The following is a 24,058-nucleotide window of genomic DNA, read 5'->3' on the forward strand; positions in this document are numbered from 1 at the left end:
AATAGAAAAAAAAAATCAATGTGAAACATATTAGGGAAGAATAAGGGTAAGAGTAATGCAGAAGGGTTGGGAAGTCGTGCAGGAATTGGAAACAACTGAGATAATACTTAAAGTAAGAATATACCAAGTGAAGATTTTGATGATTCCTTTTCCTTTTGGTTCTCTTTTCTTACATGGTTAGAATTACAGTAATTTAAAGCCTAAGTCATTAACAAATCATTTTCAGAGGCTAATAATTACTCTTGGCCTGTGAAGTTGAGACTTCTGTTTCACTTTTTCCCCCTGAAACCCTTTTTTTCTTTCTCTATTTCAAGTGAATGTAGGGAAAATGACTAGTCCACATACCTGATATGGCATACAAGTTTAGGAGTGTTTCTTGAAGGTCCACTCCTGAAAATCATACAAAAATTTTGCGTTCTTTTACATCAGCATTGGAAGTGAATCTAATTTTGAGTGATAGTATATTTTGACTTTATAAAAATACAAACCCCATGTAAAAGCTGAAAAGGGTTGAATAGAATCACAGTAAAAATTTTTATTATGAAACTATTGAAAAATGATCTATAAAATTAGGTCTTTCTAGAATCCAGTCACAGACACAAGAAAGAAAGAAAGAAAGAAAGAAAGAAAGAAAGAAAGAAAGAAAGAAAGAAAGAAAAAGAAAGGAAGAAAGAAAGAAAGAAAGAAAGAAAGAAAGAAAGAAAGAAAGAAAGATCAGTTGTCATTTATGACAAGGATTCCTCCTTATTTACCATTCAAGTCCAGAACAAATTAGGCATAGGAAAAAAAAATATCTCACTAATTTTTGAAGCCTAATATTTACTAAAACTTACTGAGGTAGACAATGATCAAAGAAAACTTTAACCTTTATGTATGTATGTGTTATATGTGTGTATAGCCTCTCTATATATGTAAATATGAAGTGACAGATTTTTAATCGTATTGCCATATAGAAATAGAGTTTGGCTGATTTTAAGTAATTATTAAGCCAGACTATTGTGGTACCTGGGAAATACGAAATGCTTTCTCAAAAAGAGGCTAATATTAAATACATGACAGTGTCTCTAAAAATCTAGATTAAACATATGTTACACTTGAGACAGAGAGAGAGGTTATACATGAAAGATGATTATGTGTAAAATAAAGCCTTTTACCTAACATTCTTTCAAACTTGTTACTTTTGTGCTGACCTCACATCCTTAGATTTTATAAAAATACAAGAAAGCACTGAGAACAGAGCTCTGCTAGGCTCATTGATAACCATAGTGTCAATTACTGGCTGAAATGGGTAGTGATGATCTGGTCCATATCATAGTTGAAAGTGAGGAAAATTGAAAAGATTTTTTTCTCCCCTTTTGGAAGCATTTGAAATAATTCCCTGGAAAAGAAGAAATCTATATTAGGGGCTGAGTAGGGGAAGATAGAGGTTGAACCATTCCTTTGATCAGTCCAGGAAGTTCAAAGGTTGTTTCCGCTACCTCCCATCTTACATCTACGTCTTATTTCCAATTTGACAGATTCCCTTAAAGGGTCAAAAAAGACAAGGGCTTCCAAGCTAAATCAAATATGTGCATTTTAATTCATGGAAAATCAGCAGGGAAACAAGAAAGATTCTCTCCACTAACATTGATTTTCCTTATATTTATTTTTTCAGTTGGAACACTCCAGGCAAAAATTCACTTGGCTTCAACTAATTTGCAAATACCATCATTCACTGCTGTTTTGCTACCCATTTCTCAAATCTCAATTAAATGTGATGACAGTTTACTTGCTAGAAACACACAGAAAGGTTCTTTCCCAACCAGAGGACTTCACTCATTTCCTGCTCGTGGACTTGGCAAGTGGAGTCAAAACATCCATTACTGAGACTGAATTTTAATTTAGAAGGTTAGCACAGAGTCAGCTAAATAATTATAAATTCCTTCACAAATGCAAACCACAACAGAAATGTATGGTAACAACTGAGAACAATATATAGATCACAAAACTTGTTTACAGTTAATTTTTTTTAAAGTTTATTTATTTTTGAGAGAGCACGTGCAGGGGACGGGAGAAGTGGGACAGGGGTGGGGTGGGGAGAGAGAGAATTCCAAACAGGCTTCCCACCATCATTGCAGAGCCCAAGTTGGGGCTTAAACGCAGGAACCGTGAGATAATGACCTGAGCTGAAATCAAGAGTCAGAGGCTTAACCAACTGAGCCATGCAGATACACTTGCAATGGATTTTTAAAAGGATGATTTTAGTTTCTACTTGTGGAAGGTTTGCATGACCTTCTGAGGCACCCCTAGGATGGACTAAAAAGTGTCTTCTTTCTCAACTAATTTTTAATATTAAAACTAAAAACAAACACAGTAAACTTACTTTACTAACTTTGCAACAACAATAAAGACTTAGTCTGCAAACCTTGACACTGGCTCAGATTCCACATTTCCTGTAAAACTAATAGCAAGGAATTTGGTGAGCCATAGGTTTGGCCTAAAGAAATGCCAATTGAGGGAAGGAAAGAATATATTACTCACTTTTTCCTTATTTTTCTACGCGAACAAATTAATACAAATGTGTTATATATAAAACTTAATATAAATCTAATAAAATATGAAATTTGTATGGTATTAATTTGATAGTATAGGACCTTAACAAATCACAGAATGTTAGAAATATCCCTGTGTGTAAAATGGGTACCCACTTCATGTTAACAGGTACTCAACAAATGTTAGCCACAAAAGATAAAAACATGGGCGCCTGAGTGGCTCAGTCAGTTGAGTGTCCCACTCTTGATTTTGGTCATGATCTCATGGTTTCTGGGATGGAGCCCTGCATTGGGTTCTGCACTGACAGTGTGGGGCCTGCTTGGGATTCTCTCTCCCCCTCCCTGCTTGTGCTTGCTCTCTCTCTCTCTCTCAAAACAAACAAACAAACAAACAAACAAACAAACAAACAAACATTTTTTAAAAAAATTAGTGGAACCTGGGTGGTTCAGTTGGTTAAATGTCTGACTCTTGATTTCAGATCAAGTCATGGATCTCGTGGTTTGTGAGATCAAACCCCATATCGGGCTCTGTGCTGACAGCATGGAGCCTGCTTTGGATTCTCTCTCTCCCTCTCTCTCTGCCCCACCACTCTTTCTCTTTCTCTCTCTGTCTCAGAATAAATAAATAAACTTAAAAAAAAATTCTCACTCTGCTCCTGCCCCCACTCAAGCTGGCACTATATCTAAAAAAAAAAAAAAAAAAAAAAAAGTAAAAAACTATAAGGTGTCTTTGACAGAGACCAACTTAACTTATCAACCCCTCCTCCCCCCCACCCCACACACACTCTGTATAGCTAAAACGCCCAAGTAGTTGAAATACTTGCCCAGCTCATAAGTGGGTGACTGGCAGCCAGGCTCAGTAACTCCTTTACCTCATTCTGTCATAGAACGGAAACTTTGGGCCTCAGGTCATCATTTGATAACAAGAGCAACTCCACCTGCCCAGGGGTTATCGATCAAAAGTAATAGAGATTGTGAGAATTCCTTTACAGTTTTTTTTTTTTTAAATAATTTTTTTTTAATTTTTTTTTTCAACGTTTATTTATTTTTGGGACAGAGAGAGACAGAGCATGAACGCGGAAGGGGCAGAGAGAGAGGGAGACACAGAATCGGAAACAGGCTCCAGGCTCTGAGCCATCAGCCCAGAGCCCGACGCGGGGCTCGAACTCACGGACCGCGAGATCGTGACCTGGCTGAAGTCGGACGCTTAACCGACAGCGCCACCCAGGCGCCCCTCCTTTACAATTTTAATTCATGGTACAGTGCCTTGCATGTGGCAGCCACTCCATAAATCTCTGAGGAACGGGATTTGTCGAATAGCTATGGTAAGGGCTGACTCTGATTCACTCACTGTGAAGCAGAGCTCACTGTGTTTGTCCAGACTCTAATCAGCCTTATGCAACCAACACCTTTGATCTTTATCACGTGGTGGGAGCAGTCACCTGCACTGCGGGAGCAGACACAGGCAGCCTCCCCCTGGTCATGGAGTGCCAGGGTGGGGACTCTTCCTTTGGGTCAGAAACTAAGGAGTGCTCTGCTGGACCCTGGTAAACCTCTCACCTCCATGTTTAGGAGCCAAACTGTCCCTGCCAATCTAGCTGTCCCTGGAAACCTTCGTTTTCTCTGCTTTTCTTTCTTTGTTTTTCTTGAATTGTGTTTTATTCTAAAAAAAATTTTTTAAGGTTTTTTTTTTATTTTTGAGAGAGACAGAGAGAGAGAGAGAGAGAGAGAGAGAGAGAGAGAGAGAGAGAGAATGAGAGCGGGGAAGGGGCAGAGAGCGGGGAAGGGGCAGAGAGACAGGGACACACAGATCTGAAGCAGGCTCCAGGCTCCCTGAGCTGTCAGCATAGAACCCACGTGGGACTCGAACTCACAAACTGTGAGATCATGACCTAAGCCAGAGTCAGATGCTCAACCGACTGAGCCACCCAGGTGCCCCTCTCTGCTTTTCTTTCTAAGGCAGAAAAATCAGGTGGAACGTATTTCTCTCCATAGTGTCTTCCAGCCCTGGGACAGACCGAATTGGGAGTGATGCCCTGAAGGCCTGATGACCCTTCCTGCTGTACAACTCCCTGCCTGGCTTGTGTATTTTGTTTCAGTGGGCTGGCTTCCACAGAAACAGGAAAGACAGAAAGAGTAATTGGTTCTGAAAATGGGGAAGAAGGAAAAGAAAATGTGAAAAACCCATTTAATACTGAACTGCTTAAGGGGTCTTACACCCCTTTGTTTTTGTTTTGGCTGGCCTTAAAGATAGGTTGCATTATTTATGGACTGAGGAAAAAAGCTGCTATGGTTTTCTTTATCTAGCAAGTCCATGATTGCATTTGGTTAATTCTATTTACACATTTTGGCTCAAAGCGATTTTAAGAAGGGAACAACTTGTGGGAATGTTTTTATTTTATTTTTTTTAATGTTTATTTTGAGAAAGAGACAGAGTGTGAATGGGGAGGGGCAGAGAGAGAGAGAGACAGAATCAGAAGTAAGATCCAGGATCTGAGCTGTCAGCACAGAGCCAAGCTGTTAGCACAGAGCAGGATGTGGGGCTCGAACCCAGGAACCTCGAGATCATGACCTGAGCTGAAGCCGTTCACTTAACTGATTGAGCCACCCAGGTGCCCCTGTGGGAATGTTTTTAAAGAGCATGGAGTGAGGAGAGGTAGGTGGGACTTCTGCAGGTTCCACCCTGCTGCCTGCCTTTTCTGCTATCCTTCCCCTGTTGTGTCTCCCTCCTCCCTCTCATCTTCCTCCAGGCAATCACTATGCTCACAGCACAGCCTTGGTACCTGGCTGAAGGGAGGAGGAGGAGGAGCGTCCATTAGGAAAGCAAAGAAAAGACATGGTCACAGACTGCTCTGGGAGAGTATGTGTGGGGGAGAGTTAGTCCACACACCTCTGTTAGAGCCATAGGCTTGTCTTTCCTCTGACCTGCCTCCCAACTTTAATATCATAGTTTATCAGTACTCACGAGCTTCTAGAACAAGTGAGTGGCAAATGAGCAGCACACAGATAGATATTCCTGATTGGTGGAATGCCATGGCCACTGGGAGTTACATGAGCTGTGTAATCACAGTCAAATCCCTTGGCATCTCTGAGCCTCAGTTTCCTCATCTATTAGATAGTAATGATGCCTGTTCTGTTTTCCTCACAGAGTTGTTCTAAGAAAAAAAATGAGACAAAGCAGGATGCCAGTCAAGGATATATAGCAATTGATAATTTTGTTTCTGTTTTATCTTAAAGAAGAACTTGTAACGTGAATGTTCTAGGTTTCTCCAGCATACAGGTACAGGTGATTTCACACTTAAGATTAAACTTGAATTTTATAGTGGATACAGACCTATCTTGCTGGCCATAATCTCTACTCACTGAAACATGCATGCCATTCCCGAAAAGTCCACCCCAGGTATTTCTGTGGGCCACAAATGGTAACTTGTGGGGCCTCACACATCCAGTCCAGGGTTCCACTCACCACAGATCCTTGCTGCACTTTCCTTTGCACTGGTCTCTATCCATCTGAAGAGCAGATCCTTGGCCAGCTGCCTGGCCCCCAAACCCTCCCTCCCTGTAGCCCACAAGATGGTGCTCTTCTGGGAAGTCAGAGGGGGAACAGCTTCCTGGTTCTGCTGTCACACTCAATTCACTGGGCCCCTCTGTAGTCTGAGGGCACATGGCTGAGTTCACAGTCTAGCGATGAGAGCGGGGCTGTTGCAGGTAGCAGTAGGACTGCTGGTCACCCCTCAGTCTCTGTCCCATGGCTGAGGCAGACTAGTCTTGCCTGCTTCCTCTCTAGGGGCATTTTCCTTCACAGATTCTGCAAGGTCCTCCTGGCACTGTGGCTTCCTTTGCTTCCTACCACCCTTAGTTCTCCCTGCACATCTGTATGCCTTTGATCCCCAGTTGGGAATATAGTTTGAAATTTTTAGGAAATTCCTCATCTACCATATAAATGACCAGATGGATAGGGACAATTCCATGGACAGGAGTTTCTTCTAAACCTAAATGCGGTGTATATCTAGATCTTAGTTCCATGCTGACTGGGACTGTCTTCTCCACCCCATTCATACTTCTTGTGAGAAACCTTGTCTGAATGGCCTCGTGATGGACCCTTTACAGTTCCACAAAACGATAGAACTCTTTTAACTAATGTTCTGGAGAAATGGGTCTTTTATTTTTCTAAGATCCTTTATGTGTGGGACTCACCTTTTGTTTAAGGTGATGAAGGTTTAAAATGGGGAATACATGAGGGGTGTCTGGGTGGCTCAGTCAGTTAAGCCTCCGACTTTGGCTCAGGGCATGATCTCACGGTTGGTGAGTTTGAGCCCCATGTTGGGTTCTGTGCTGAAAGCTCAGAGCCTGAGGCTTGCTTCGGATTCTGTGTCTCCCTCTCTCTGTTCTTCCCCTGCTCGTGCTCTGTCTCACTCTGTCTCTCAAAAATAAATGTTAAAAAAAAAAACGGAATAGATGAGAACCCAATATTCTTTTATGTTGCTGAGGAAGTAAAAAAAAATCACTAGTTATTAAGTTAAGAAGAAGTTGGTTTCTTATGAAATAGGATCCGTGAGGTTTAAAATAAATTTTTATTATTGGCAATGCTTTTATTTTCATGAGTCTTCTCGCACATGGCTTCAGCAACACATGAACTGGTTTTACCATTTACCTTAAAACCGTGAAAGTTCATGCACTTGATCATCTCTGTATTATTCAATGTTAGCACTATAACAGGTGCTAAACAGAGTTTTTATCCATGAGAAACTTAAAATCTATACCTGAAGAATAATTTATGAATCCAGTCACTCAGCCAGCATATATTTATTGAGTGTTTATTATGTGCTAGATGCTGGAGTGACACAACAAATGAACAAGATGTAGATCCTGCCTAGAGGGGTAGCAGTTGATTTCCTTAAGACTCTCTATTAGAGTATCATAACATCCAGGGCTCAGCCAGGAGTTACACTGATCATAAATCGATAATCTCATTTCAGGGCTCAAACACAGAGATGGCAAATAAAGCCCAGGCCTGCCCCGGGCAGTATTGACTGAAGCAACAAATGACTTATAATAGCAGGAAGCAATGAATAATTTTGCTACCAAAAGTGAAAGAAAATTCCCCCTTCTCTCAATCGCTTTCACTTAAATAGTTCATATGAAAGTGCTATGCACTGATGCTTTGTTTGGCTGAGAAGGGCAAGGTCTGGAAGAGGTCATCTTGGGGAACAGAGTGGGTTTTGACAGGCTGGGTTTCAACCCCGGTTCTGTCATGTACTCAAGGTGTGATCTTGGGCAAGTTACCACAGTTCTGAGTGCCTCAGTTTCCTCATCGCTAATCTAGGATGCTAATAACAGCATCATCTCTTAGGGTTATTGTGAGGATTGCATGCTAGTAAGTTCTCAGTGCAATGCTAGTCCATATTAGAACTGTAAGTGTTAGCTGTTATTGCATTTCTGCTGTTGAAGTACGGAAATAATCTTGAAGGCAATTATTATCCACCTCCTTCTCCTTTTTTCCTCCCATAAAACCACTAACTAAATTGGAAGTGGGCAGCAATTAGACCAGATGATTACATAGAAAATAAAGGGTGTTTCTCTAGCGTGAACAAAATTATGAATAATCTATAGGGTGGTTAAAATTGTGACTTACTAATAAGAACTTAAGGAAGTTTATCAATAGCAAAGCTGGGAGTGATATTTAATCAAGAATTAAATGTATTCAAAAAAACCTCAGATTTGTTATTTATTAATTTATATTTATAGTATTTATATATCTGTTTATCTGTGTTCATGAATATCTGTTGACCTGAAAATAATCTGACAGCTTACAAAAAAGCATATTATATAATAAGATAATATGTTGAAAACAGTAGAAAAATTTAGATAAAAGGAAAATGAAGGTGGGAAAGGGGATAGATTTGTATATGAAATTGTACCTTGAAATCCCATGGACTTCCTATAAATGGCCCACCAAGTTGATTCTAAGATGTCTACTGAACAACTTGAAGAGAAGAAATTAAAGTGATAATACAATTCACTATGATCAATTATGTTAAACAAGCTAGTTGCTCAGGAAAAAAAAATCATTACTAGTTCTGTGATAAGAGTAATTTCTCCATGTTACTTGGTTTTAATGTTTGTCAGAAATTTGGAATATAGTGATTAATAGATTCATACAGTAACTTGACTTAGCCCTTTTTCCATAGAAATTATTGTGTTATGTGCTACAGATGTCTAAAAGCATCCCTTCCCTCAGAGAATATGCATCCAATAGAGAGTATAAGTAATACATTAATAAACTAAGTTCAAAGTAGATAGTTATAATGAGAAATAAAGGTGTGGTGTTAAAAGAAGCAATTTAGGTCTGATAGCAATCTCTGGACCACCCCAGGAGAAGATATAATAACAAGTATGTTCTTTGTACTTTCTAATATATTAACTATGCTAGTTTCTATGGTGGTTTTTAAATACTTAATGATTCTCGAATGCGAATTTCAAAAACCACAGAGCGCAGTATAACACATAACCAATTCAGAACTATTAAAGGTAACTGGGGGGAAGACTTGGCATAGATACTAGAAACCTGTGGATTCTTCTATCACCTGACCTTGTATAAAATTTAGATTATGAATTTATAAACTGAGTATCAAGTGTCACATTAGTTCATCATCTTAAATTGTCAAAAATTGGTTCTACAGTTTTCAGAGACAGCAAAGCATAAATTGGTTCAGTTGGTTAAGCAGTCAACTCTTGATTTCAGCTCTCATGGTTTGAGTTCGAGCTCTGCATTGGTCTCTGTGATGACAATTTGGAGACTGCTTGGGATTCTCTCTTTCCCTCTCTGCACCTCCCCTGCTTGCATGCTCTCTCTCTCTCTCTCTCAAAATAAAGAAATTAACTTTAAAAAAATTTAAAAATCACTATATTGGATATCTGTTATATTATGGGAGTAGTACTGGACATAGAATTATGACAAAAGAGAAATTTGGATCTTTTTCTGAAGATCCATTGTTTAGGTGGGGAGACAGGTGTATAAACAAATAATGATGGCAACATGACACGTGCCAGTAGACATATACGAGAAAAGACAAACTCTGACTAACAGTATAGAGAAAGAGCCACACTGAGCTGGCATTTAAGTTTCTTCTTGAGAGATGAGCATTTTGCTGAGTAGAGATTGTATGAAAGGGGCAATATTCATCCCTGATAGAGGATATATTTGTGGAGCACCTCCCAGCCCATCAGTTTAATATTTTCTAAGTACCTATCAAGGATTCAGTGTGGGGTTAGGTGGTATGGTAATTGTGAAGAAATGGAACACTTGCTATTAGTCTTCAGAATGTCTGCTTATAATGAGTAGATTAAATTTTCCACACCCTTTTAACAGTGATTAAGAGGTCATGACTATAGGTCTTAAATGGTGTGTTACAACATAAATTCGTGGATTAGAGGAGAGCATGATTATGTAATTCAGAGGGGCCAGGGCAAGTCTCCTAGATGGTGTAATCTGTTCCTTGAAAACTGGGATGGGATTGGATGGTGGGAGAGAGCATGGTTCGACAGTCCAGCTACAACATATCTTGAGCACCTACCATGGGTCAGGTTCATGAATAAGAAGGCAGTATCAAGGTCAAAAGAAGATTGGGATTGAGGATGGGAGGACCTATGAGAAAACCTGGTTAGACCAGTGAGGTGGGGGGAAAAGATTGTGGGAAAAGTGTCTAGAGGGAAACAAGACTGGGCAGGACACCTGTGGCTGGATTAAAGGATGTTTGGAAAGGCAGTGGCTTTTATATTTGAAATTTATGAAAATGAGGAGTCACTGGAAGACTTTGAGTACAGGAGGAAGCTGATGAAAGAAGTACATAAAGAAAATTAATTTTCCTCATGATATGTAAGCGTTGGAAGGGATTGGAGAGATCCCTTCACTCATCACTTTCTCCAGATTCCCACGGCCATGATTCAACAGAAGAGAAAATTAAGGCCTAAAGAGGTTATGAGATTTGCTTAAGCCCAAATATAGTAATCTTGACATTTCAGGCTCCTCTCTATTTCAGCGGTGTGTGTATTCTATAGGCAGGATGGCTGGGCAGTCAAGGGGAGAGGAGCCTAAGTGAGCCCAGAATCCTCTCAGTGAGACCACCCAGGCTGGCTGTGGAAAGGAAGGCAGGCAACAGGGTTTGGCTCGGCCTATGTTACAGCCATAGAACCAGAATGTTAGAGCTTGTGGAAGACCTCAACCTTATCTAGCCCAGCCTATTTCTTTGCAGAGAGGAGAAAGTGGAGGGTCCAGCGAGGAAGTAATTCATACAAGGTGATAATCCAAAGGCAGAACCAAGGCCTGAATCTAAGCACAATTGTTTTTCCTCCATCATGTTCCCTTTCTTCTTCAGATCCTGTATTTGTGATGATGGACTCTGTTCTCTGGCCCCAACTAGTTTTCTGCTCATGTGCCTCCATCTCTCTGTCAAAGAAAGACATTGTTATTTGGGGCCAGGATCCTTGAGCTGCACACAGACTGACCACTTCTCTCACTCAGTTCCCAGGTGTGTGTGGAGTGGAGGGGGGGCAAGAGCAAGGTGCATTAGCAGTATCTCCTCTCTTGCCATCCTCACCTCTGGAAGCCATGCTGTTCCAGGAGAGGTAGGGAGGTCAGAGACTTGCTGATACCTGGGGGGGCTGCAGGGGAAGATGATTTTCAAATGGTGCAGCGTGGGAGGATGAGGGTAGCTTCTCCAAAGCTCTGCTTGTAACTCCAGCAGGGAAGGAGAAGTTCCTGCCGCCAGAGTCTGAGATGACTTTAAGAGGAGGAAACAGTTGGGAAAAGCAAGGACAGAAAATGAGAGATGTTTAAGAAATTCAAACACAAGAGCATTTGCAAGTAGTGTTAAAATGTAGTTAGAAGTAGGTATTTAGATTTGATAATTTTAAAAAGTAACAAGGCGTTCATATTAATAGAATTGTTCTAAAAGGCCCTTATATTAATAAAGTTGTTCTGGGTAGTCTCTCCACTGCCCCCTGGGGATGTGGTTTTTATCTTTGCGGTGAGCAGTAAAGGGACACTCACATTTTAGACTGCAAATGACTCCTTAAGAAACAATGGGCCTCTAAATAATGAAGAGTAGATCATATAAAATGATTCCTCAGTATAAATAAAGAATATATGGTTTAAAAATTTGATTATCGGGGCGCCTGGGTGGCGCAGTCAGTTAAGCGTCCGACTTCAGCCAGGTCACGATCTCGCGGTCCGTGAGTTCGAGCCCCGCGTCAGGCTCTGGGCTGATGGCTCAGAGCCTGGAGCCTGTTTCCGATTCTGTGTCTCCCTCTCTCTCTGCCCCTCGCCCGTTCATGCTCTGTCTCTCTCTGTCCCAAAAAAGAAAAATAAATAAACGTTGAAAAAAAAAATTAAAAAAAAAAATTTGATTATCTTGCCCTAACTTTGGTTGCCCTTATAAATAATTTCTGTATGGTGTGAAACTCCAGAATGCATACTTAAGGCCATTCAGGTATTTACATGCTAATGTACCTTTATTATGAATACACACAACATTTTTTCTCATTTAAGAGTATAGGTGTATGTTTACAATAAAGAGAGTGAATATTTCTGAACTTCATTCACATAAATGCACAGTATTTTTTCATTCATTTAAATCGAGTGGGGATTTATCTATATGGCTTATATGATTATATTTGGAGAAGGCTAAGTAGCAGAAATATTATAACATAGACAATGGTATTAACATATTCAGATCTGCAACTCAGCCCTCACTGCTTTACACATGTAATTAGGTTGTTTCCATGGTAATGATCTAATTATGGGCTTCTCCTTGGCCTTGTGTAATCACATTTGCTGCATTTTGGCAGAGATGTTTTCCTTATTTTGTTGAACTGCAACACTTGACAAGATGTTCTCTCTTAAGATGAATAATGATTTTTCTTGGGTGAGAAAAAGAAAAAAATGAAACAATACCTTCAAAGGTGATTTGAGAGGGATTATAGATATTCGACAAATCATGCCAGTATTAAAATATCTATTACCCTTGAAAGCATGATCTGTTTTTAACTTTTGTGTGTGTCATTACTGATGGAACTCATAGGAGATTCTCATTTTAAAAAACCATGTATGCTATTTAAATATATTATTTCCGTGGGGCCTAGGAACCTGAAGAAAATGTCAGGTCAAGGAAGAGAAAGCTCCAGAGAGCTTGGCAGAAAGAGAACCAGAGAACCGGAGACTGTATTCAGTGAGAATATTACATTGCAACTGACAAGGCTATTCATGAAAAGATATTTGATTATGGTTACCATGGCAGTAGGAAACACCTGAAAAAATCAATTAAGGCCTATTTCGGCAGGGATCCAAATGCAATCCTTTATTCATTTGTAAAAGAAGACAGGATATGTAAACACTTGTAGGAAAGGCAGCTTCATTGTCATGTGGTCCCTTCAGAAAAAGTCTGGAATATTACAAGAATAAAAGTTTAACTCTTTTATATGTATGAAATGCCACTGTGCTAGAAAGCATTTTATATGGGCGATCTTAGCAGAAAGAATGCATATATGGGTGCACAGTGTACTTACCCTGAGAGTTAGCAAGAAGGTTTATGGGCTCCAATGGCACAGTAACCTGGTCTGGGCACCAGCACCCAGGGGCTAGGAACTGAAAGCACTCTCCCTTACTATAATGGAAATGACTGCAAATCCAGAATTAGTGGATCAGAACTCTACAGACCCAGCATGTTGAAATTGCATTCTGAATATCATTTCACAGGGAACAGAGTGGGTAGATAAAGGTTTTTTGTTGTTGTTGTGGTTTTTGTTTGTTTTTTTCTTATAACCTAATTGATTAAAGAGCATAGATGTAGCATGGTGCTTGGGAATAATTATGACAACAACTGATTTTATGGCGAACCAATCCTTGTAAAATATCATATGGTTTGGTTTTAGACTTATGTGGTGTTATTTTCTGAGGGGGGAAATGGCGTTAATGAGATATTTAGTTATTATTTGCATATAACTAACAATGTTTATGTCCTTTAGATGTACTCATTCATTGAAAAATATTTATTTGCTACTTATAATGCACCAGGCACTGTACAAGGTCCTGGGAATAAAGAAATGAATCCTATAGACATGATTATTACTCTCAAGTCATTTATCATTTTGTGGAGGAGACAGAAAAGAAGACAGGTTCATTTCAACACTGAGCTAAGCAGTCTGATATGGGACATCTTAGGGTAAGAAGGGAGCATAGAGGATGGGAGCTGAAAGGGGTCCAGCAGTCGGGACAGGGGCCAAGAACAACATGGGACATAGACCAGGTATCACAGAACAAGTGCAGGCAGACAGTGGGGTGGGAGCCTGTGTAGTGCGAGGGGGTTAACTAGAGATGAGGCTGGAGCTTGAGCAGGGTCCAGAGAAACACAGCTCTTGCAAGTCCTGTCCAAAGCTTGGCCCTGAGCATAACCAGAATCCATTAAAAGTTTTAAGCAAGGGAACAGTATGAACTGATTTGTGGTTCCTGCTGCTGTTACCTTTGGCCTCTAGTTTTGAAACAGTGATTTTAAAAGAATCAATCCACTAATTTACATTCTGAAATATGGAGACTGCTAACTGGGATTCGAATAGTGTGGTCTTAGGTGAAACTGGTTTACCTCCCAAGTACACCACCTTATCTTTTACAAGGGCCTTCTTAGTAATGTTCCTCTGTAATGATGTGGTTTGTTTTTTATTGGTAGACAGAGTTGCTTACAGTATGAATATACATGTGTGTATGAGTAAATTATCTTTGATTACTCAGAGCTCTGACCTGTCCACCAGATGACTGATCTAAAACACTTTAAACACCTTCATTGCCACAGTGAGGCCCTGCCTCCCGGTAGGTCAAGCCAAGAGGGTGTTGGTACCTGTCATAGAGAAGGATGTGGGTTTGCATGAGTCACTGTGTGCAAGAGTGAATGATGGTTTGAAGAAGTGGTCATAAAGCATTGGAAGCATGCAGTGAATGACTTTCATAGTGTCTGCTCTTTTTTGAGTACACCATGGACGGTTTTTTATTGAGTAGCATATAGAGTGTGGCAGTGGTTTGAGTACTTTAAGGCCACAGTTGAAATAAACCAGCTCTTGCTGTCTTTGGTGGACAAATCTACCAAACATGTGAAGAACAGAAATATTCTTGTTGTAAGTCAGAAATATGCCTTGAAGGAAGAGGAAGGTCAGAGATCTGTTAGTTGGTTACAGGATAAACTTTCTCTTAAGTGTTTGCTGGAGAATGTTGGCCTGAAATTCAGTTTTCCTATAAGGGAATGGGAATTTGACAATATATTTTGGTTAACAGTTTTGTTTAGTTTGTTAATTACTAGAATCAACAATGCTAATTTAAAGAATTTTATGTGTTTAATGTTGGTATATAGGTAATCTTGGTATACCAAAGAAAGGTTACCAAACATTTATTCAACAGTGTTTACTAGGTACCTAACATCTGTTAAGGACTTGGTTTAATTAGGTGAAAAAATTCTCAGTAATTTATTCTAGACTGCACAGTGATTTATGGGATAGTATAATATGTATAGTGATGAAGTGTGCTTAAGGGAACATTGATGAGGGTATTTAGTGTAACTGCAGGTTGGGGCAGGCAGTACTGGAACTGTCATCTGTGTCTCCAGAATTCTTAATAGTTCAAATCTAATTCTAGTAAAACTATGCCATATGAAAAATCTTAGGGTAACCAAGATAATTCAAGAACTAGGGAAAATGAAATACTTAGAAGAATCCTTTGAACCTGGTCACGTTGGCTTTTCTATAAAAATGAAGGTAAGGTGATCTAGCTGGCTTCTTAGTCATCCATTAATTCATTCAGCACATGTTTGAGCTTCTATGTTTCAGGCACTATTCTCAGGCTTGGGATTATAGAGATAAATAAGACTGACGAGGTCTTTCTTTGGGTTGTCATGGAGCTTAATTGGTAGGGAATCCCAAGACTTAAGAATTCTATCTGCTCAGTTATGTGCAAAGATAGTCCTCAACTGCCCCAACTAAACTCAGGTCTTTGGTTTGAATCTTCAAACAGAAAGGACATTAGTCAAAAAGCTAGAGTCTGAATAAAATCTGTAGTTTAGTAAATATTATTGTCCCAATGTTAATGTTTTGGTTTTCATAGTTGTACTATAATTATGCAAGATGTTAACGTCAGGGAAAGCTGAGTGAAGGGTTTAAAGGAACTCTGTACTCATTCTGCAACTCTTGTGGAAGTCTAAAACTATTTAAAAAGCAGCCGAAGCTCAACCAAAAAAAAAAACCAAAAAACCTGGGCCTTGGCTGTGCTCTACTTTCTGTTGTCTGTGTTTCTCATGTCACTTTTGTCCTTCTGCTTCTTCATCCTGGTGAGTATGCTTCAGGCAGAACAGAAACGATGATGGTCAGAGTATGGTTGGTGTCTTGTTTACATACATTACCATTCTACACTATATTTTTCCATGTCAAAGCCTGTCTTCCTTCGCACCTATGTTGCACAATTTTCAGAAACAATGATTACTGTTATCATTTGGGTCAATGTCATGAATATCAAGGCAGAGGAACAGAGACCTTACAGAGATGATTTCTTTTCTATATTTCTTGGGATTTTGGTTATGGAGGTTTTAATGTCATTCCTTATTTTGTGTCTGGATCTAAGGATGCTGTATTTGGAAGAGTTCTTAAAGATCTAGTCCAGCTCTTTCATGTCACAGATAAGAAAATCAAGGCCTGGCCAGATGAAAGGATTTGTCGAAGGTCAGTTTTCCTAGCTGGTGGTAAAGCTTGAAGTAGAACCAGCTCTTTTGACTTCTAGTGAGCTAGTTTCTCTATTCCAAGCTGCTTCCCGAACGCTTCAAATAGCTGAGAAAACTCCACAGGTGACAGTTCATTCTATTATAAACAGACTGTTAACATTTACAATGTTCAGTATCAGAACCTGTTGGGAAGTCTAACACAGGAAATAACCCTGGGGGCAGCAGTACACATGATTGCTAAGAAATTTGGCTGGATTGGGTTATTCACTAAAAATTAATCAAAAGATTCCTTCCATTTATGTGATAGGTTTTGCATCTATCTACATATCTGGATTGACACCAAAAATAAAAAGTGCCAAAACGGCGCTATCCTACACAATTTTGTAACCTAAGGGACTTAAATATAGCACATACGTTCAGGTGATTTTTTAATGTTGCATTAGGTGAGGTTCACATATCTGCAAAAGTCACATGAATTAGGCACTTAGAAGTCTTACCAATTTTTGCTTAATACCACAAAGACTGCATGTCAGAGAAAATGGTTGCAAATTAAAGCTGACGTACAGCAGCTGTGACTATAGCCAGCATCTAATCCCAGTTTATTTCCTTTTCTTTCAGATAAGCTCAGTGATGTGATCAATAAATCTAGATAGTTACAAACATTAGAAAAGTTGTGTGTGTGTGTGTTTTCCTTTCTTGGCCTGTATAATTTTCTCCAGGGTATCATGACTGTTGGTCTAGCCTTACCACAATACCTATTCCCTCAATCCAGTGACCCCCCCCCTCCTTTGACAGTGTGGCTCGGCCCCGCGTACTTCCCCTTGAGCCCCCCCTTGCTGCCTGCCACAATGTTCCTTGGGCCACAGCTAACTGGATGCACCACAGAGCGTGGCCTCAGCTCTGCTGACTGTCATTCTCTTCAAGAGCCATAGTCCTTGAAGAAACACTTTGCCATCATCATGCACATCTTGGCTTGGATCAAATCAATGAAAGAATGGAAGACTTCTCTAAAGCTCCCTCTGGTGTGATGCTTTCCACAGGTCTTCTTTCTGCACCACGCATCTCCCAACCTTCTGCCTCTTCCCGCCTCCCCTCCATTTTCTTCTTCTACCCTTTCTCCTATATACTCTCTCTCCCCCTTTTCTTTCCACCAAATATCTCCACAGAACCTTGCTGTGCCTGGAACAGAGTTAGGTTCTGGGGATACAAAGGTAAATCGGATGAACTCTGCTTCTCAAGTGTGTACCCCTCTGGTTCCCTAGCTGTCACCCCATACCGACCAGACTCTGCCTGTCCATGCCTACCGTGGGAAGGTCCAGCCACTGCCAGGGCTCCTCTGTGCTCTTTCTTTGCATGTCATCAACCTCCATTTACACCAGGAAGTCCCTGAGGTAACACAGTGATGAGGAATAACTGTCAAACAGCATGAAGATATTTAATGATGGTTTAAAAAGAGCCTGGGAATAAAGTTGTATGAGAAATTTGTTACATATTTAATTTAGGAAAGATTGTTACAGTATCAGGGGAGGAAAGGAAGAAAATATATTGCTCCCCATAAAAATGCAGTAAAAGATAAAGCACAAACAGCCCCTCTGTTATGTTGAAATATTGTCATCCTGTGATTAAATGGAGGCAGCAAGGTGGTTTCTGTTTGGCACTTAGGCAAGAGAGATGGGAGGGAGGCATAAGGCTTCAAAGCTGTAGGTTTGGGTCTTTTCTAGAGCTTGGGGAAATTAAAATGCAAACAAAGCACAGTGGCACCGGGATTCTGAGGGTCTTCAGAGGCAGAGTCCTCATACATGGAGAGGGAGATGGGCCATGAAATGAACTTAAACTTTAGGACATGTTGACACCTCTCTGTTTTCCTCAGCTTGACGGCACTAACAGGAAGCAAGGTCACATCATTCCTGTTTTTAATGTATGAAAACTAATATTATGTCTTTTTTATCCTGGGAATCTAAGAAAAGAACCATCTTGCAAATGAGTCAGCCTGGAGTGTCCAGATAGCTCAGTCAATTTTTGGCTCTGTGCTTTAGCACATTCTGTTAATGGAGTGGATTGCGCTGGTGTGTAAGGCTTCAGAAAGTGGCAGGCGTTTCCTAGCCTATCACTTATTTGAGCTACTGAACTCGGGATCAATAAATATTCCATTACTGCATTATTTATCGCCAACTATAAACAATTTCTATCATTAAATCTTTGCCTTTTAGTTGTCTCTCATTAGCAAGGGATCAATTTCAGATCCCAGTCTGGGTCATGCCCAGAATTAAAGAAAAGCAATGTGTGAGAATGTTTATTCATATGTATATTTATACTTTATATCAAAATAGATGCATGGTGGCAATTATTTCTGTATCTAATATTTTCACACTGTTTCAGTTCTAAAAGTCACCTTGAGCTTCATGTCAGATGTGGTGGTGACATGGGAGAAGCACCAGATAGCACTTAGGTGAGCTTGGGTTCTCATCCTATATCTGCATGTCTCTCACAACTGGTTGTGTGACCTGTCAGGTAAGTCATCTGCCCCATTTGTAAAATGATGAGTTCGGAATGGATGATGCCTAAGTTTCTCTGTAGGTGCTATATTCAGCAAATGGAAGAGGATTGTAGCGAGTGGTGGTAGATGAGATGTGGGAACAGGATTTAAGTAGCACCCTTGCTGATGTTCAGAATTCATATTAGAACAGTGATAATGAAGGTCATGGTGTTAACTGTAAGTGGGAGCACCTTCTGGAAGATCACCCATTGGTTGTGAATATTTAGGGATGGACTCTTTCCTACTAAGGGGGGCAAATTCTACTTGGGAGAACATAAGTTACATCTGAGTGGGAATATTGCCTGTATGCTGGAGGCAATTAAAGATACATTTTATTCAGTACATAGTGTTATTTTTTGTTTCCTTAGCTGTTTTGTTGTTAAGGGGAATTTTAATGCTTTCACTGGGCTCATGCTGTAATTTGCCACAGTCCTCACCACTTGGCCCCCTTTACTTTGACCTCCTTCTCCTGAAGGTATTTAAATTGGTAAGAATGAGCCCAAGGAATTCAGAAGGCAGAGCAAGCCAGTCACTCAGGCAGCAGCTACTGAGTACCAACCATGTGCCAGGCAAAGTAGGTGGCACTGGGGATACCAAGGGAGACACAGATGCAGTTTCTCCCCAGTGGAGCTGGCACATTTTTTTTTTTTTTACAAATACTTAAATAATGACAAGTGTGCTAAGTACGAAGGAGCCCTGCAGTGCACTGTGGATGTGTGTAGCGGGAGAATCTAATTTAGTCTCAGAGCAAAGGGAGGCTTCCCCACAAAAGGGATTTTTAAGCTGAGACATGAAATACAGGTAGAAAGTACCCAAACAAAGAATATATAAGAAAATGTTGGATGAGAGAGAAAGGCACAGAGGTGGTGAGGGCATAGCAAATTTGAAAGTGAAGAGTTGATGTTTTGAGCAAGATTAACATGGATTAGCAACCATTTTTCTGTGCCTGTTCTGCCAAACTCATTAGTAATGGGCTGTAAGGAAAAACAGCAAAGAAAAAACTGGATTTCCCATCTTTTCCCATGAAACCTGCTTCCCACCCCGACCCGGCCTTCCCATTGAGGTCAGTGAGTAGCCCCACAATCCCCCAGTTACTCATGTGGGCAAACTTGGTGTTGTCCTTGGTTCCATCTCTTTGTACAACTCTGTGGTCTCCAAATCCCATTCCTTCTTTCTGTGGAATGTCTTTGATTTTTCTACTTCCTTTCCTTTCCTCCTGTTCCCACCCCTGTGTAGGCCCTCACACTCTTCAACTGGTCTGTCACAATACAGTCTGAGCTACTATCTTTGATCATAAGGGCCCCGGTCCCCTGACAGTTTAAGATGTGTCTTCCTAAAAACACTAACTTCTACAGGCTGACCTTTTCAGTGGATGTTTTTGCCTTTCTTTCACCTAAGGAACAAAGGCCCAACCTTTTAATCTTTCACTGAAGGCCCCAAACTCCCATGAGAACATATGTCCCCTTGCTGTGCATCTGAGTTCTTCAGCCTGACTACACTGTAGAACACTGATGGTCTGGTATCATGAGTAAGCATTTTGAAAGAAAACAAGTGTAGTAAAAAACATGTCTTTGAAAGAGTGAGATGATTCTTTTACTCCAATACACTGGTCTGATAGTAATATTTTTGTATATTCTTTTTCTCCTATGCACATTGATCTAACAAATTTTCTTCATGGCATAATAGACCCTTGAACTCTGCTTATTATGTCCTGTGGAAGATTGTATTTTTTAAGATGGCTGCAGCATGCTCTCCCATCACCATATTCTTCTTTCAATATGACATTGACACTTCTTTTATTAGGAGGAAGTTATCATGTTCACTGTCCTTGAATCTGGGAAGCCATGACTACAACCAAAGTCATTCTCTGATGACTAGGTAAGTGAAAGGGCTTCCGTGGGTATTTCTTGGGGTGCTTGCTCTTGGAATTCAGGCACCATGCCTTGAGGAAGCAGGGAGCTCCCGTGGGGAAGCCATATGGAGAGGACACATGTAGGTGTTCTGGACAAGAGTTGCAGCTGAGGTCTGAGTTCATAGTCAGGATCAGTTGTGGACTCAGCAGGCTTGTGAGTGAGGAAGGCTTTGAAATGATCTCAGCACCAGCTACTGGCTGGTAGCAACGACCTGAGAGACCCAGAGAAAGAACTGGTGAGCCCATTCAACTCCAGTCAACTCCCAGAACTGTGAAAACTAATGAAAAAGTGGTTGTTATAATTTTAAGCCACTTAATTTGGGGATAATTAAATGTTACAGCAATAGATAGCCAGACCCATACCTTAAACTAGTAAAATACCTGATGTAATTTAAAATTAGAATTCATCCTGAGAAAAACATTTCAAAAGGAAAAATAAATACTTTATTACAAATATGCCAGCATTACTTGTAACCTGAAGATGATGGGGAAAGAAAACCAGATGTCCAATTTTTTTTTCTATATCTACTCACATTTGCTTTACCACCTAACTTATCAACACCTTGAAGGCAGGGATTATGGTTTAAACTTTGCACGTAGTAGGTCCCTCTACCCCATACTATTTTTTAATAGAATGATATATTCTATAAATATATGTTCATGATTTATTTTAATAACTTTTCAGTCTAACCAAATGATTTCATTCTATCCTTTCAAAGCTTTGTCTTGTTTTACAAGTGAGGTAAAGAGTCTAGCACTGTGTTCTCTATGTACTCAAACCTTCTGACTTTAATCCTAGGACATGCTTTGCCACAGGTGCTCATTGTCCTGAATTTTCTTTCTAACAATATTTGCAGAAACATGATGGATTGTCACATGTCTTGGGAGGGCTATGTCTTTGTCGAGGAGCTCTGATGGTTTTTTTTTTTTTTTTTTTTTTTTTCCAATGGCTTTGCTGAAACTCTATGGAAACCAGTAATTCAGAACAGGAGTCAACATAGGAAAAGTGCACAATGAATAACCCTGCTGGGAGGGTTTGGACTACCTTTGGACTACCCTAAGTTTTCTTGTGATATACCAAGATGGTTTGTTACTCTGGTACCTTTAATAACTGGTCTTTGTAAAAGTTGACAATGGAAGAAAAGATCATACAAAGAATACCAGCTGCAAAGTCAAACTGGATTTGAAGTTTGACTCTGCTATAGTTCTGGAGCTACAAACCAAGTTTACTGACCTCTCAGAGCCTCAGTTTTCTTACCTCCGAAATGGGAAACCTAGTTCCAACCTCATCAATTTTTTGAGAGGAAACAATGAGATGGTATATGTAAAATGCTCTCTAAAATGCATTTCTCTTAGGGGACGCTGAGTGGCTCAGTTGGTTAAGCGTCCAACTTCAACTCAGATCATGATCTCATGGTTCATGGGTTTGAGTCCTGCATCGGGCTCTGTGCTGATATCTTGGAGCCTGGAGCCTGCTTCGGATTCTGTGAATCCCTCCCTCACAGCCCCTCCCTCACTCCCACCCTTTCTCTCTCTCTCTCTCAAAAATAAATAAAAGTTAAGAAAATTTAAAAAAATAAAAATAAAATGCATTTCTCTTAATAAGCACTGAACAATTAATATGACAACTTAAAAATTCATTTTGGTTAAACTGTTTAAAAATGTAAGAGCTTAAGTGTCACCTGGAAAGGTCTAGAAATTCTCATTCAAAGTTTTTGTGTGACCTTGGGCAAATCACTTCATAATTCTGGGCCCCAGGGAAGATTTGGCTGGAGGATTTCCAAGATTATTATCTTCTGAATTTAAAATTCTGACTTTTAATAAGTAACTTATATGACATTAAACCATTTTGGATTTGCTAATCTTCTAATTGGTTTCCTTGTAATTACCACTTTGTTTGTCTTTTAAATACTACGTGACCTTCTGCCATACTGGTATTTGATTTGCTAACAGTTGGAAGATGTTTACCCTTTGCAAACATTTCACTAGTAATGGCCACAATCTTTACAGTATCACTGCCTTTTTGCAAAAATGTATTCACTCCTCCATCCTCATAATCCAACACTCAATAGGACAATGCACTTGAGAAGGTATCAAAGCTGTTCTTAAGGCTGTGTTGGCTTTCTGTTGGTGGTGTCCAGCCTTGTCTACCAAACAGTGTGCCTATTACCTTCATTTATTCAGTCAGAACTAAGTAAAACTAAAATCACATAGGACATTTGTGATTTACAGGAGTAATAATTTGCAAAGGGTTTCAATATCAGTAATCAATAAGTTTGATATTATTGCCCCCATTTATTGATGAGAAATTAAACCTCAGTTTATGGTTTGTCACATAAATACAGATAAACAGAAATATGTAATTTCAGAGCTGAGTCTCTAGGCCTTGTCTTGGTTTTAAAGGTTGCCCATTCTACCACCTAGTGTGGTTCTCTTTTGGAGAGATTCAGGGTCATTAATCCTGTATAGGTTGAGGGAAAAATTGCTAACCAATCTTTAAATATTTCCTCTGATTATAAATGAGTGTATCAACAAATTACAAGTGGGGACACATCAGAAATGTAGCTAGAAGGGATCAAGGAAAGAATAGTCTCTAAAAATGGTACGTTTCAACAATTAAAAAAAAAGAAATAGATTAACATTAGCAGTTGTCAAAATTATGATGAGACCTCAGAGTCTGCACTGGCAACAACACCAGAGGCATTAAGAGAAGGCAGGGGCCATGTAAGGCCTTTTTTATCATCTTCAGATCCTGCATACCCTACTCTCCAGCTTGTTCCTTTCCAGTCACTCCTTGGCTAGATCTGGACCACCTAGCTATACCTCTTAGGTAAGTGGCTGTAAAAGTAGGACTTGAATTACTCTAGTATGGTAAATCAGAGCAACGTAGTAAGTACAGAATAGTGAGAGGAACTAGTGTGCAGAAAAAATTGCTATGGCTGAGAGGTAGGAGGATTCTCTGAGCTTCAGTTCCCTTATATCTCTAACATTCTATGACTGTTGCAGTAAAATGTTTCCTAGTGATTATAAAGGTACAATAGAAATCTATCCTTAGATTAAACTTAAGACCCAGCCACCCTGCTGAATATGCTCCACGTGTGACATCAGATCTAGGCTCTACCTCCCCATTCGCTTAGCCAGGAATTAGGAGTGAAACAGCTCCTCCCATAAGATATGTTACTTACAAAAACCAAATATATAGAGTGAATGTTCTGCTCTTTTACATGTTCCTTCTCAAGGAAGAGCCTTGGGATGCAGTGTGGACTTGAGACTCCAGAAAGGTATGGACAGAGCAACAGAAAGGTAACTGGGAAATGTTAGTAGA

This window comes from Lynx rufus, unplaced genomic scaffold (assembly GCF_022079265.1).
Source record: "Lynx rufus isolate CCGP_SWC_20201006 ecotype Redwood Valley unplaced genomic scaffold, mLynRuf1.p SCAF_5, whole genome shotgun sequence".
NCBI lineage: Eukaryota > Metazoa > Chordata > Mammalia > Carnivora > Felidae > Lynx > Lynx rufus.